Source organism: Polypterus senegalus, chromosome 1, assembly GCF_016835505.1.
Source record: "Polypterus senegalus isolate Bchr_013 chromosome 1, ASM1683550v1, whole genome shotgun sequence".
Taxonomy (NCBI): Eukaryota; Metazoa; Chordata; class Cladistia; order Polypteriformes; family Polypteridae; genus Polypterus; species Polypterus senegalus.
In genome coordinates, this window is record NC_053154.1 from 338,619,573 (window position 1) to 338,633,402 (window position 13,830).

The following is a 13,830-nucleotide window of genomic DNA, read 5'->3' on the forward strand; positions in this document are numbered from 1 at the left end:
TTCAACTTTTTGCAGCCAGGACATATTATACAGGTGGCTGCCCCAAAACTTTACAATGTCTGTTGGTCATTTTTCCGAGAGCAGAAACAAGAAAAAGTTGCACGGAGCAAAGATCAGGCGAGTAGGGATGGTGGTGGCAAGAACTCCAAGACAGACAAGTCAATTCAGAAATCTCTTCAATAGTCTGATGACGACCTTTGTAAAATCGCATTGTGAACTTTTTCAAGATTTTTGTAATTCCTAATTGTGGAAAGTCGGCCAGATCTTGGTTGGTCTTCAAGTGACATTTCACCTCGTTTGAAACATGAAAACTACTCGTAGACCTGTGTTTTACTTAAGGCTTCCTCTTTAAAAGCAATTTCAATCAAAACTACAGTTTCAGCAGCTGTTTTCCCTAAGAGAAAATATGATTGAATGCAGATATCACAAAAATCGCAGAACACGTTTAATAAGCAGCAAGAAAAACGGACACGGAATGGCGTGCGAACAATACAGAAAAACGTCACACAATACTGTAAGTATGGTGAAATTTGTAACTAGATTATGCTCCAAGTACAGATTCCAGTTATTTTTTGGAATCCGCTCATAGAACTCAACCGAGACAAGACAACGTCATGGAGGGATATGGTACACCAAGATATGAAGGAATAACAACTTACACTCAAAGACGCGGAGGACAGAACCAAATAGAAAAGAAGTACCCATAAGGATGATCCCATCACCAAGGGACTAAAACAGCCAGGAGTGGAGAGAGACTTGCTTGTAAAATGGGCCATTAAGAGGGGTTTTTGGAAATACTAAAAAAAGCATACAAGCTACAGGTGAACATTGTGCAATTGGTTTGGTAATCTCTACAATTCAATTTTTGTTTGGGAAATGTACACCAGAAATGAGCACGTTATGTGGTCCTCACATATTTTCTTCTTCAATGAAATCTAATTTCACAGTGAACACACACACCCAGATGAAAATAGGGCCACCTTAGCCGCTGAGCTGTTGTTTTCTCATTGATTTGGTAGCACGTTAGACAAAGGAGACTACTGACAAACGTTGAAGGGTCAGTTTTAGGAGTTAAAGAACCAATGAAATGTCGGATATTAGTGAGTGAATTATAAATTACGCCCAAACTTTTTTTTTTTCATTGCAGCAATAATTGCCTTCTAATCGAGAAATTAGTGGGAAAGAAAACCGTCACGTACTGTCGACTTTAGGAACAAAAGTGAGGACAAACAAACAAAAGAGGCCTGACAAGACCAACGGGTACAGAATTAAATAACAGCAGAAAGTGTTGGTTATGAAACACACATTTCTAGTTGTGTTAAAGGACCCGACCTCAGCTTATTTAAAAAGTTATCGTAGACTTTAAAACTTTACTTACGATAAACATTTTTAACCCCTTTATCTTTTGCTTCTTTGTACAAAGACTTGCTTATCTTTCATCAGTCATACATAACTGATATTAGAAGAAATTCTTTTCTGCTTTTTTCATTTTGTCACTGGCATGCAGTTTTTTTAGGAATGAATAATAATATGTTTAGAAGTTCCGTGTTGCTGATCGGAATTGAACGACTTGGAAAACAATGGATTGACAGATACTGTGCATTATTGTCGACCACTTGCTCATTTTTGTTTTCTTGACAGTCAATCCAATGGTGGAGTGGTGGCTCTGAGGCTTGGGATCTGCGCTGACAATCAGAAGGTCACCGGTTAGAATCTCATAAATGGCAGAAGTGACTCTGTGACTTGAACAATGCTTTTACCCTACAATTGCTTCATCCTGGGTATGACATTAATTTGCATCCAGCCCTGCAAGCAAGTCCTCCAACTTACAGGGAAAACTTGCCAATGTCAAATTTATTTATATAGCACATTTAAAACAACATAGGAATGCTGTGGCCAAAGTGCTTTACAATAATAGAATCCAAGAAAAACTTACAATTAACATGAATAACATAAATAGAAATAAAATAAATAATTATTAGAAGTAATGTTCCATAATCACAATGAGGACACCATCAGTATTACTGAATTTCACGGAATGCAAGTGACTAGAAATGAGTCCTTAATCTCGTTTTGAATTGTCGACGACTCCTTTATGTGACGAGGTAAAGAGTTCCACAGATGAGGTGCCACAGCTGTCCCCTTAGTTTGACACTTGGTACAAGGGACAACAAGAGACAACTGACCAGAAGATCTACGCAGTCTAGATGGCTGGTATAAAACACGCAATTCAGATAAATAGGCAGGAGCAAATCCATGTAAAGATTTAAAAACAAGCAACAAGATTTTAAAATCAATTTGAAAACTGACAGGCAGCCAGTGTAAAGAAGGTAATATTGAAGAGATTGAATCAGACGTTTTTGCCTCAACCAAGAAGCAAGTGGCATCATTCTGGACCAACTGTAACCTGCGTATCAGGGATTTGCTGATCCCACAATACAGCGAGTTGCCATAATCAAGGCGAGAAAAGATAAAAGCACGAGTAGCTTTCTCAAGATCCCTAGAAGATAAAAAAGGCTTGATTTTACCTAATAGACAAAGCTGGAAAAAGCAACTCTTGACTATAGAATTAATCTGCTTCTTAAAAGAGAGGTTACTGTCCTAAGATAACACCAAGATTACGAACATGAAGTTTGCAAAAGACAGAGAAAGAGCCGAGAAGTCCAAGACCAATTTGGGCTTTAGCTGATGGACCCACTATAAGCACCTCCATTTTATTTTGATTCAGATCAAGAAAATTATTAGCCATCCAGGATCTTAGTTCAGAAAGACAGTTGTGCAGTCAATTCATTGCAGAGTTGCAGACGGGAATATAAACCTGAGTATCATCAGCACAGCAGTGAAAAGAAATGTTAAATTTCCTAAAAATCTCTCTAATGGGGTGAAGGTATATAGAGAATAAATGGATGCCACATTTAAGAGGAGCAGTAGACGAAAAAGAGGAATTTAAAGTCTCTGAAAAGTGTCTACCAGTTAACTATGACCTGAACCAGTTAACAGTGGTCTCTTTAAGCCTAACAAGATGTTCAAACCTGGGGGTTGGTGGCAGGATTGGCACTCCAGCCACCATAAAAAACCTCACATTGTCCCGGCGTGATGCTGAGGTGTCTCCTGCTACACTTGGATCCCAATCCAGCTGGTCTGATGTGCAGTGGGTGCAGCAACACGCTATCATTGGTGCTCCCGACCTCTATCTTCAATCCAATGCGTCTCATGTAAAGAGCTTTTTGTTGTAAGTTGTATTTAGTGAAGGAACTTGCTTAATAATGAAAACTAAAGGAAATTTGGCTGGGGAGGCAGCAGTATTTTCCATCTCTTTTAAACATAGACACAAACAAGCAAATAAAATGATCCGAAAAGAGCATCGAGAAGGGCAATCTGGCTAGAGTGAGGTTACTGGGGAGTGCACTATGAAGACACAGGACACTAAGGGCGGGTTTATACTTCACACGACGTGACGCGTGCTCCAATGGACGCTACTGCTACGCAAGCGTTGTACTGTGTAACCTTGCACGCGTACTTTACATAAATCTGGAAGATTCCACCAGGTGGTAGTGCAAGATATCATCACGGTGAGAACAGGTTCGGCTTCGCTGTGCTGTGAATTGCCTGAAAACGTCCACTAAATTCCCAGGACACCTTGCCACAAGATCTCTAAAAAGGATAATTGTTTAATGATTAAATCCATCAATCCAGGGATGTGCCCATTCCAGCAAGCATCAGGCGCGAAACAGAAACAATCCCTGGACGAGGCACCAGCTTATCGCAGGTGAACACAAATGCACACACACATACACTTGTGTCATTTTAGCATCGCCAAATCCACAAACCTTCATGTCATGGAAGGAAACCACAAGGAAACACTGTGGAAACCCACCAGGAAAACATACAAACCCCAGGCAGGGACCACCAGGAACGTGACTCCCTGTGAGGCAGCAATGCTACCACTCTGCCACCATACTGCCTCCACATGTGTAATTATTAATAGTATTCATTATTTAAATGAAGTTAACGACTTATCTCTTAAATGCAACATTCATACTTTAATGCATTTCATCGTGAAAGTGATTTCAAGTATAACTCTAAGGATTCTAAATGTGCAAGAGCTGGAATATCATAAAGTTAATGAGTTCTGTGTGGTGATTGCTGCTGTTAGTTCAGGAGGAAGCCCAAGAAGCACATAGCTATTAACAAGTGGGTCAGTTTTAAGATGACGTTTACAACGGTCTACTTTAACGACACTGGTCAACAAGCATTTTGTTACTGGGATTCTTTCACCTTTACTTTAACAAATTTCACTCGCTGACTCCAAATCTGAAAACCGTTTTCATCCAGCAGCACGTCCCGTTTTTTAGTTATGATGTTTCAGGTCTTACTAGGGTGACTGGACAGTAAAGGCGATGCGTTTCAGCATTTAAGAAATACAGTCTCGAGAAAAGTGAAGGCAAAATGAAGGAAGGTGTTTCTGTTGTTCTTGAAATCCGTGAACTGATGCTTGACGATGAGTTCAAAAGGAAACTGAATCAGCACCCTCATTCATGCAGGTTGTCCAGAATTTTCTTGACAGTCACAGAGCAGAGAATTATACTGGCATGATTGTTTATAACCAGAAAGGACTAATAATTGTGCTTCTAAGCTGAAATAACATTCAAGAAAGTCGTGGAAAAGTTTATAACCAGAAAAATAATCAAACTAAAGCACCTTCAAATGTATCCAGACATTGGACAGCCTGTCAGCTTGAATATTGTCCCATCCACTGACATCACGCTGCACTACTTCCAGGACACGCCTACCACGCTATGCCAATGGGTGCTCATTAAAAACAAGAAGGCGCCACGGTAATATCGAAAGCAAAACAAAAAAAACAAACTTACAAAGTTAAGATAGAAAACAAATTCATTTAGAATAGCATGAAAGATGTCTGCTACGGACTGGGCATAAATACCAAATAACTGAAGAAATGTAGGGCTAAGGTGCTACAAGGAGATGTGAACAAAGCTAACGTCCCAAACCAATTTTTTTTTAAGATTTTCCCTCCCACTACCATCTTCTTCCAATCCACCAGTCTCCCCACACCAGAACTACTACATCAGCAACTCCTGCCACGGCCAGAGACAAGTCCACCTCAGACCATCAGTCCATAATACAATACAATACAATACATTTTATTTTTGTATAGCCCAAAATCACACAGGAAGTGCCGCAATGGGCTTTAACAGGCCCTGCCTCTTGACAGCCCCCCAACCTTGACTCTCTAAGAAGACAAGAAAAACTCCCAAAAAAAACCCCAGGTGGGAAAAAATGGAAGAAACCACAGGAAAGGCAGTTCAAAGAGAGACCCCTTTCCAGGTACAGTAGGTTGGGTGTGCAGTGGATGTAAAAAGAAGGGGCTCAATACAATACAATACATAGAACAGAACAAATCCTCAATACAGCATAAAATAAAAATTTTAGAAGTACGGAGCAGAATTTAACAGTAGATGATATCACATAATAAGATTTAGACATTTTTAGAGTCCTGGAGACCTCATCCATCAAGCTGCCTTCCCTATTTGGCCATTCCACGGCTCAAAACATTGCTGGGCCAGCCAATCCGATGAAAGCACCCCTCTTTCCCATGATTCCTGCGATCCTCCATCAGGGATGACTTTACCATAGGCAGGCAAACAATTTGGCAGGTGGGCCGTGGCACCAAGTGCCACATTTGAGCACCGAGAAGAGAAACAGAACAGGTGAAAGTTAGTATTCAATTATAACTATCATGTTACTTATGTTTTAGTGCTAATGACTAACAACAGAGATGCAGTCTGTGCAGTTAATCAACTGAAGTACTGAGTCTTCAGCTGGGATTTAAAGGCTGAGACCCAAGGGGCATCTCTTATAGTAGCAGGAAGACCATTCCACAGTTTAGGGGCCCTGTAACTAAGAGCTCAACCTCCGACTGTTATTATTAATCCTTGGAATCCTAAGCAGACCGGCATCTTGAGATTTTAATGTGCGCTCAGGTTTGTAAGTCATGATAAGTTCAGACAAGTAAGTCATATCTCAAGACGAAGTGAGGAGACAACTGAGGAAGCCAGATGGAGTCACTCCTTGAGTTCTTAAGGCATGTCCTGAACGACTTGGAAGTGTCCTTTGTCACCTGTTCAGTTTGTCACTACTGTGCTACTGTGGAAACACTCTGGACTGTGAGGCAGGCGACTCTTCACCTTATGACTACAGGCCAGTGGCACTCACATCTCACATCGTGAAGGCCTTTGAGAGGCTGGTGCTGCACTGTACGAGTCCTCTTGTAGTAGACCGCCTGGACCCACTGCAGTTTACCCATTGAAACAAGATTATTCATCTGTTCTACAAGACTTATTATCACCTGGACAAAGCTGACAGCACTGCGAAGATTCTGTTTTTTAATTTTTCCAGTGCCTTCCACATCACCCAGTCATCCATGTCAAGGGCTAAACTCTGGTGGATGAGCCTGTGGTGTCCTGGATGATGGACTATCTGTCAGGCAGACCGCAGTTTGTGATACTCAAGGAGTGTGTGAGCAACACTGGAGCACCACAAGGAACAGGTCTGTCTGCTTCTCTCTTCACTCTGTGCACCTCCGTCTAGAAATATAACAGCAGGTCAGGTCACCTGTAGAAATTCTCAGATGATTCCGAACTTATGGGGGGGTATCAATTAAGGCAGGGGTCTTCAACCTTTTTTCCCCTGAGAGATACTTTTACAAAATGAAAATGTCCGAGAGCTACTCATGTTTTCGAACATTTATTCTCATAGCTTATTTCAACCCAAACAAACTTAAGAAGCTTGTTTTGCCTGAACATTTACAAAATGTTCGTGTCCACAACTCACATTTGCATTAAAACATCACAAAAAATATTTAGTTCACCTGCAAGTGCATTTTGGATGTCTGTATGCATTTTCTAGTGTATCTCACACTATTGAATTAAAACATGAATGCTGTCAAAACAATGTAATTCAAATCCACAGGTATGACTTCTTCATTTGTCATTTTTTTCCAAGTCACTGTGTCACTTTATTCACAGGTCCAGTCACATGTGTGATGTGTTGTTTAGTTAGTCAGATGACTGGCACTGAGGTGTACGGTGGAGTGGAGCCACTGAGATTCACTCTTATGGAGTCATTTAAATGTCCTTCTGTCAGTCGTGTTCTTAACTTTGATTTCATGACATTCATGTCAGACTCACAGAGGTATGGAGACCCAAACAAAGCAGACATTTTCAGAGCTGCCTGGTGAAAAATTCTTATAGTTATCTGGCTCTACTCAGCTCCAGAAATGCCATTGAGACTTTAACTGCACATTATTTTGAAGGTTTACTAATATATAAGATATAAAATCCAATGTCTGTCTGCATGTCTCTCCGCTTTTCACGAGAGAACTACTTAACCGATTTTTTTTTCTATAATCTGCTTGAACATTCTGGTTAATTTTGCGACTTCTCTCATTTCGCTAAGTATCAGAGTTCACTTGCAGTACCGATTTATTTGCATGAATCCAAGAAACACGCAGCAGGCTGAGGAGAGCGGTCTTCCTCACTCACTCGCCAATTCCGGGGCGTGTTCCTTAACTCCGCTTAGCTAGTAAACGAGAGAACAATTGAATTCAACTTTGTTTGATATTTAAAATAAAGTGTTACTTAGATCTTGATGAGTTTGAGTCAAAACATGTGACCCAGTGAGGCTGGAACTTGATTGCAGCGTTCGCAGGATGGATCTCACCCTGGAAACATTTTGGACAATTTTAAGTGATATATAATTATGAGTTGAATAATTGTATGCTGTGCACATATGGAGCCACTCCTTTTCTGATATGTTGAGTGAGAGATCCTTTTCCCATTGTCCTCTTGGATCTTTGAAAGGGAGGGACTGTAAAATAATTTTATATATTGCAGAAATGCTGTCTGAGTCCTCAAAACTGAGCAATATTTTTTCCAGCATAGACGAAGGTGTGAGATGAGGAAAGTCCAGTCACTGTTCAAGGAGTGGCCGTAGAGGTGGTCCACTCCTACAAGTACTTGGGAGTTCACATCAATGACAGGTTGGTCTGGTCTTGGAACACAGATGAACTATAAAAGAAAGGGCAGAGCAGACTCATTTATCTTAGGAGACTTTGTTCCTTTAATACGGGAAGTTGCATTTTCCATATCCTCTCAACTCAAAGATAGCCAGTCTGGTCTTCTATACTGTGGTGTGCCGGGCCAGTAACATGACCTCAAGAGAGACCCACCATATCAACAAGCTAATTAAAAAGGCAGGCTCAGTTAATGGGAGGCACTCAGGACCCCCTGGAAGTAGTAGAGGAGGAGAGAATGAGGACAAACCTGAGTGCCATTATGAAGACTGCTGCACATCCTCTCTGTGACACACCGACACTGGGGACTTTCAGACAATAAATCACTTCAACTTATTTAAAGAGTTACCACAAACTTTAAAACTTTACTTATGAAATCCATTTTAATCCCTTTGTCTTGTACAAAGACTTGTTTATCTTTCATCAGTCACGTATGACTGACAGTAAAAGAAATTCCTTGCTGCTTTTTTCATTCTGTCACTGGTACGAAAGAATAACTTTTTTTTTAGAAACTAATAATAATATGTTTATAAGTTCCGTGTTACTGATCGGAATTCAGCGACTTGGAAAACAATGGGTTGAGCAGATACTGTGCATTATTGTACACCACATGTTCATTTTTATCTTCTTTGCCAGTAAATGCAATGCGTTTCAAGTATAGAATGTATTTTTGTATGTTACATGGAGTGAAAGTGCTTGCTTAATAATGAAAACTAAAGGACATTTTGTTGGGGAGGCAGCAGTATTTTCCATCTCTTTGAAGCATTGTCAAAATAAAACATAGAAGCAAACATCAAAATAAAATGATGAAAGGGCAATCTGGCTACAGGGGTATTAGATAGATAGATAGATAGATAGATAGATAGATAGATAGATAGATAGATAGATAGATAGATAGATAGATAGATAGATAGATAGATAGATAGATACTTTATTAATCCCAAGGGGAAATTCACATAATCCAGCAGCAGTATACTGATACAAAGAAACAATATTAAATTAAATAATAATAAAAATGAAAAGAATTAAAATAAAATTAATGTTCGCATTTACTCCCGGGTGGAATTGAAGAGTCGCATAGTGTGGGGAGGAACGATCTCTCAGTCTGTCAGTGGAGCAGGACAGTGACAAAAGTCTGTCACTGAAGCTACTCCTCTGCCTGGAGATGACACTGTTAAGTGGATGCAGTGGATTCTTCATGATTGACAGGAGTTTGCTTAGTGCCCGTCGCTCTGCCACAGATGTTAAACTGTCCAACTTTAATCCTACAATGGAGCCTGCCTTCTTAACAAGTTTGTCCAGGCGTGAGGCGTCTTTCATCTTTATGCTGCCACCCCAGCACACCACCGCGTAGAAGAGGGCACTTGCCACAACCGTCTGGTAGATCTTACTGCAGATGTTGAAGGATGCCAACCTTCTCAGAAAGTATAGTCTGCTCTGACCTTTCTTACATAGAGCATCAGTATTGGCAGTCCAGTCCAATTTGTCATCCAGCTGCACTCCCAGATATTTATAGGTCTGCACCCTCTGCACACAGTCACCTCTGATGATCACAGGGTCCATGAGGGGCCTGGGCCTCCTAAAATCCACCACCAGCTCCTTGGTCTTGCTGGTGTTAAGGTGTAAGTGGTTTGAGTCGCACCATTTAACAAAGTCTTTGATTAACTTTCTGTACTCCTCCTCCTGCCCACTCCTGATGCAGCCCACAATAGCAGTGTCATCAGCGAACTTTTGCACGTGGCAGGACTCGAGTCATATTGGAAGTCTGATGTATATAGATTGAACAGGACCGGAGAAAGTACAGTCCCCTCGTGCCCCTGTATTGCTGCACACAATGTCAGACCTGCAGTTCCCAAGACGCACATATTGAGGTCTGTCTGTAAGATAGTCCACAATCCATGCCACAGGTGTGAATCTACTCCCATCTCAGTCAGCTTATCCCTAAGGAGCAGAGGTTGGATGGTGTTGAAGGCGCTAGAGAAGTCCAAAACATAATTCTTACAGCACCACTGCCTCTGTCCAGGTGGGAGAGGGATCGATGAAGCATATAGATGATGGCATCCTCCGCTCCCACCTTCTCCTGGTATGCGAACTGCAGAGGGTCGAGGCGTGGCGGACCTGTGGCCTCAGGTGGTGAAGCAGCAGCCCTCCATGGTCTTCATCAGATGTGACGTCAGAGCAACAGGCCGGAAGTCATTCAGCTCACTAGGACGGGATACCTTTGGGACAGGAGTGATACAAGATGTTTTCAAAAGCCTGGGACTCTCCCTGTTCCAGGCTCAGGTTGAAGATGCGCTGTAGAGGACTCCCCAGTTCCAACGCACAGGCCTTCAGCAATCGTGGCGATACACCATCTGGACCCGCTGCTTTGCTGGCACAAAGTCTTTTCAGCTCTCTGCTCACCTGGGCTGCTGTAATTGTGGGTGGGGATGTCTCACCTATGCTGGTATCAGCAGAAGGATGGTTGGAGGATGCAGTACTCCAGGTGAGAGTGGGTTACTGTGATCAAACCTATTAAAGAAGTTGTTCATTTGGTTTGCTCTCTCCACGTCTCTCTCGATGGTGGCACCCGCTTCGAGCTGCAGCCAGTGATAATCTTCATCCCATCCCACACTTCCTTCATACTGTTGTTCTGCAACTTCTGCTCCAGCTTTCTCCTGTACTGCTCTTTCGCCCTGAGCTGGACTCGAGTTCCTTCTGCACGCACTTCAGCTCATGCTTATCACCACCTTTAAAAGCCCTTTTCTTCTGGTTCAAAAGGCCCTTGATGTCACTTGTAATCCATGGCTTGTTGTTAGCATAGCAGCATACTGTTCTTACTGGAACTACAATGTCCATACAGAAGTTGATGTAATCAGTTGTGCATTCAACAGCCTCTTCAATGTTCTCACTATGTGACTCAAGCAATATATCCCAGTCTGTAGTTCCAAAGCAGTCTCTCAGAGCCTGCTCTGCCTCAGGGACCACTTCCTGAATGAGCGTGTGTTGTAGGTAGCGCCCTCACTCTTGGTTTGTATTGAGGCTGAAGCAGAACCAGGTTATGATCTGCTTTCCCAAGCGCAGGCAGTGGGGTGGCGCTGTATGCGTCTTTAACGCTTGCATACAGTAGGTCGATAGTCCTGTTTCCCGGTGTTACAATCCACATACTGGGAGAAGGCAGGTAATGTTTTGTCCAGCGTTACATGGTTAAAGTCTCCAGCGATTAGCACAAGTGCCTCAGGGTGCTGCGTTTGTAACTTAGCAACTGCGGAATGGATGATGTCACTCGCTATCTCGCGTTCGCTTGAGGGGGGGTGTAAACAATAACAGCAATCACGTGTCCAAACTCTCTGGGCAAGTAATAGGGACGCAGACTTACGGCCAACAGTTCGATGTCCCTGCAGCAAGTGGAGATTTTAACGTTTACATGTCCTGAGTTGCACCACTTTGTATTGACATAGAGAGCGAGTCCTCCTCCTTTCTTCTTTCCACAGGTACTTGCGTCTCTGTCTGCTCTAACTATGCTAAACCCGGTAGCTCCACGTTAGCATCTGGGATGATAGACGTTAGCCATGTTTCACTAAAACACAGCAAGCTGCATTCTCTGTAGGTTCTGACATTTTTCACCAGCACAGCCAGTTCGTCGATCTTATTTGGTAGTGAGTTTACATTTCCCAGGATCACAGAAGGCACCGACGGTTTATAACGCCATTTTCTCTCAAGTTGTCTCAATTTAATCTTATTTTTATCTTTGCCGCTCGGCTGCCCGATATCGTCTTCTTACCTCGTCAGGTAAATAAAGAACCACACCGGCATAAGCATTTCTTCTCAGTGCTTTAAGCTGACTGCTTGAATAGGCGATTCTCGGAGTGTAAAAATCCATGTCAAATAGTAAAATAGTAAAAATGTGTAAAAAGTGTCCAGGGAGCAATTCCACATAAAAGAAAGTGGTAGAAGTGATCAGTGAAATAGAGAAAAATAGAGATAAAAAGGTAAAAAGATAAAGTCATATACGGAGCTGCTGGAAAGGCTGCCACTCGGATGCGGCGCCGGAAATGGAGATGCATAGTGCTTGGTGCACTATGAAGACACAGGACACTAACACCGAGGACTTTCTGCCTCAGAATACATACTACTACTAGTACCACTAATTATAATAATAACAACGGTCGCCAACTCCCGGGCAGCGCTAGGTGCCAGCCATTTTGTGCCTCTGCCACTAGCGTATGTGGATTTCACTTTCACCAAACAATAAATGTTTTAATTTTCGCGGATAGGCCTCTTCATTGAGAAGAAACACTACTTTTCCCTGATGGCAACATGAATTAGATGATCTACAAGTCTCTGACTTAAAGTTTAAAGCCAAACAATATCTACATACTTCTGTCATATCACCTATGGCCATATATTCGATCTCTTCTCGCTGTTTCGTTATTTCACCGAGTAATAATTTCCATTTGTTAGCGCTAACGTGATCTTTACTATCAGTATTTTGAGACTTTTGAATTTTAGTACTTTCATAGTCTTTAACAATACAATACAATACAATACAGTTTATTTTTGTATAGCCCAAAATCACACTGGAAGTGCCTCAATGGGCTTTAACAGGCTCTGCCTCTTGACAGCCCCCCAGCCTTGACTCTCTGAGAAGACAAGGAAAAACTCCCAAAAAAAAACCTTGTAGGGAAAAATGGAAGAAACCTCGGGAAAGGCAGTTCAAAGAGAGACCCCTTTAACCTTTAACCTCCTCTGCATGTGTAATGCGCCAATGTTTTTGAACCTCTTTACGACGTTCTACTTTGTCTTTTACTCTTTGTCTTTTATTTCCGACCACACTTGCAGCTGAGAGCACAGGAACTTTGTTTGACAATAGCATTCACATGAATGAGAAGTGAGTGGACCGCGGGCGTGGTTGTAAATATTTGAGAGGATGGCGGGACTTGTCAGATTCTCTTGGCAAAAAGTCTTGTCTCGCGGGACCTGAAATTTTCTCTCACGGGAGTTGAAATTATCTCCGAGAAAGTCTTGTCTCAGGATTTCCTTTTATAATAGAGAGATAATAATAATAATAATAGAGGCTTTATTTATATAGCATCTTTCGCATACTCAGGGCACTTCACAGAATCTCAGAAAGAATAGCATGGTATATGTAACATTGGCTACAAATAATATCTGTATAGAACACTAAAACAGATAAATACAGGATATACAACGCATTACATGCAATAAAAAACAAAAAACAAGAGTAAAAATAGTAAATTCAGAATGAAAAGAAAGCCTGAGCCAATCACATCATTTGTGATATAACACACACACGCATACTGAGTATCTGAACAGGGAGGTAAACTGAAAAAGGGACAGAATGGCAGGTTACATTAAAGGCCTTCCTGCACAGATAAGTTTGAAGTTGTTTTTTAAAAGAATGAATGGAGTCAGCTGATCTCATTAATTTTGGGGCCTCTGTAACAACACATTACGTGGTATTTTACGTATAGAAACACCACCGTGGGTAGAAGTTAGACAGTATTGTGTGTAAAACTAGTTTTATGAGACACAGACGGATGTGCTAATAAACACTATAATAACACAGCTTTCACTAAAGGCCTAAGGTGTACATTGCAATTCTGGATTGACATCATAATCTGAAGTCAGACATCCTCAGACTTGACAGACCAGCCCAGAGTTTCTGAGTTGGAAATTTGACTTAAGAGGGCATTCCAGTTGAAAATTCCAACTAGGAACTTGGAAATTCCGAC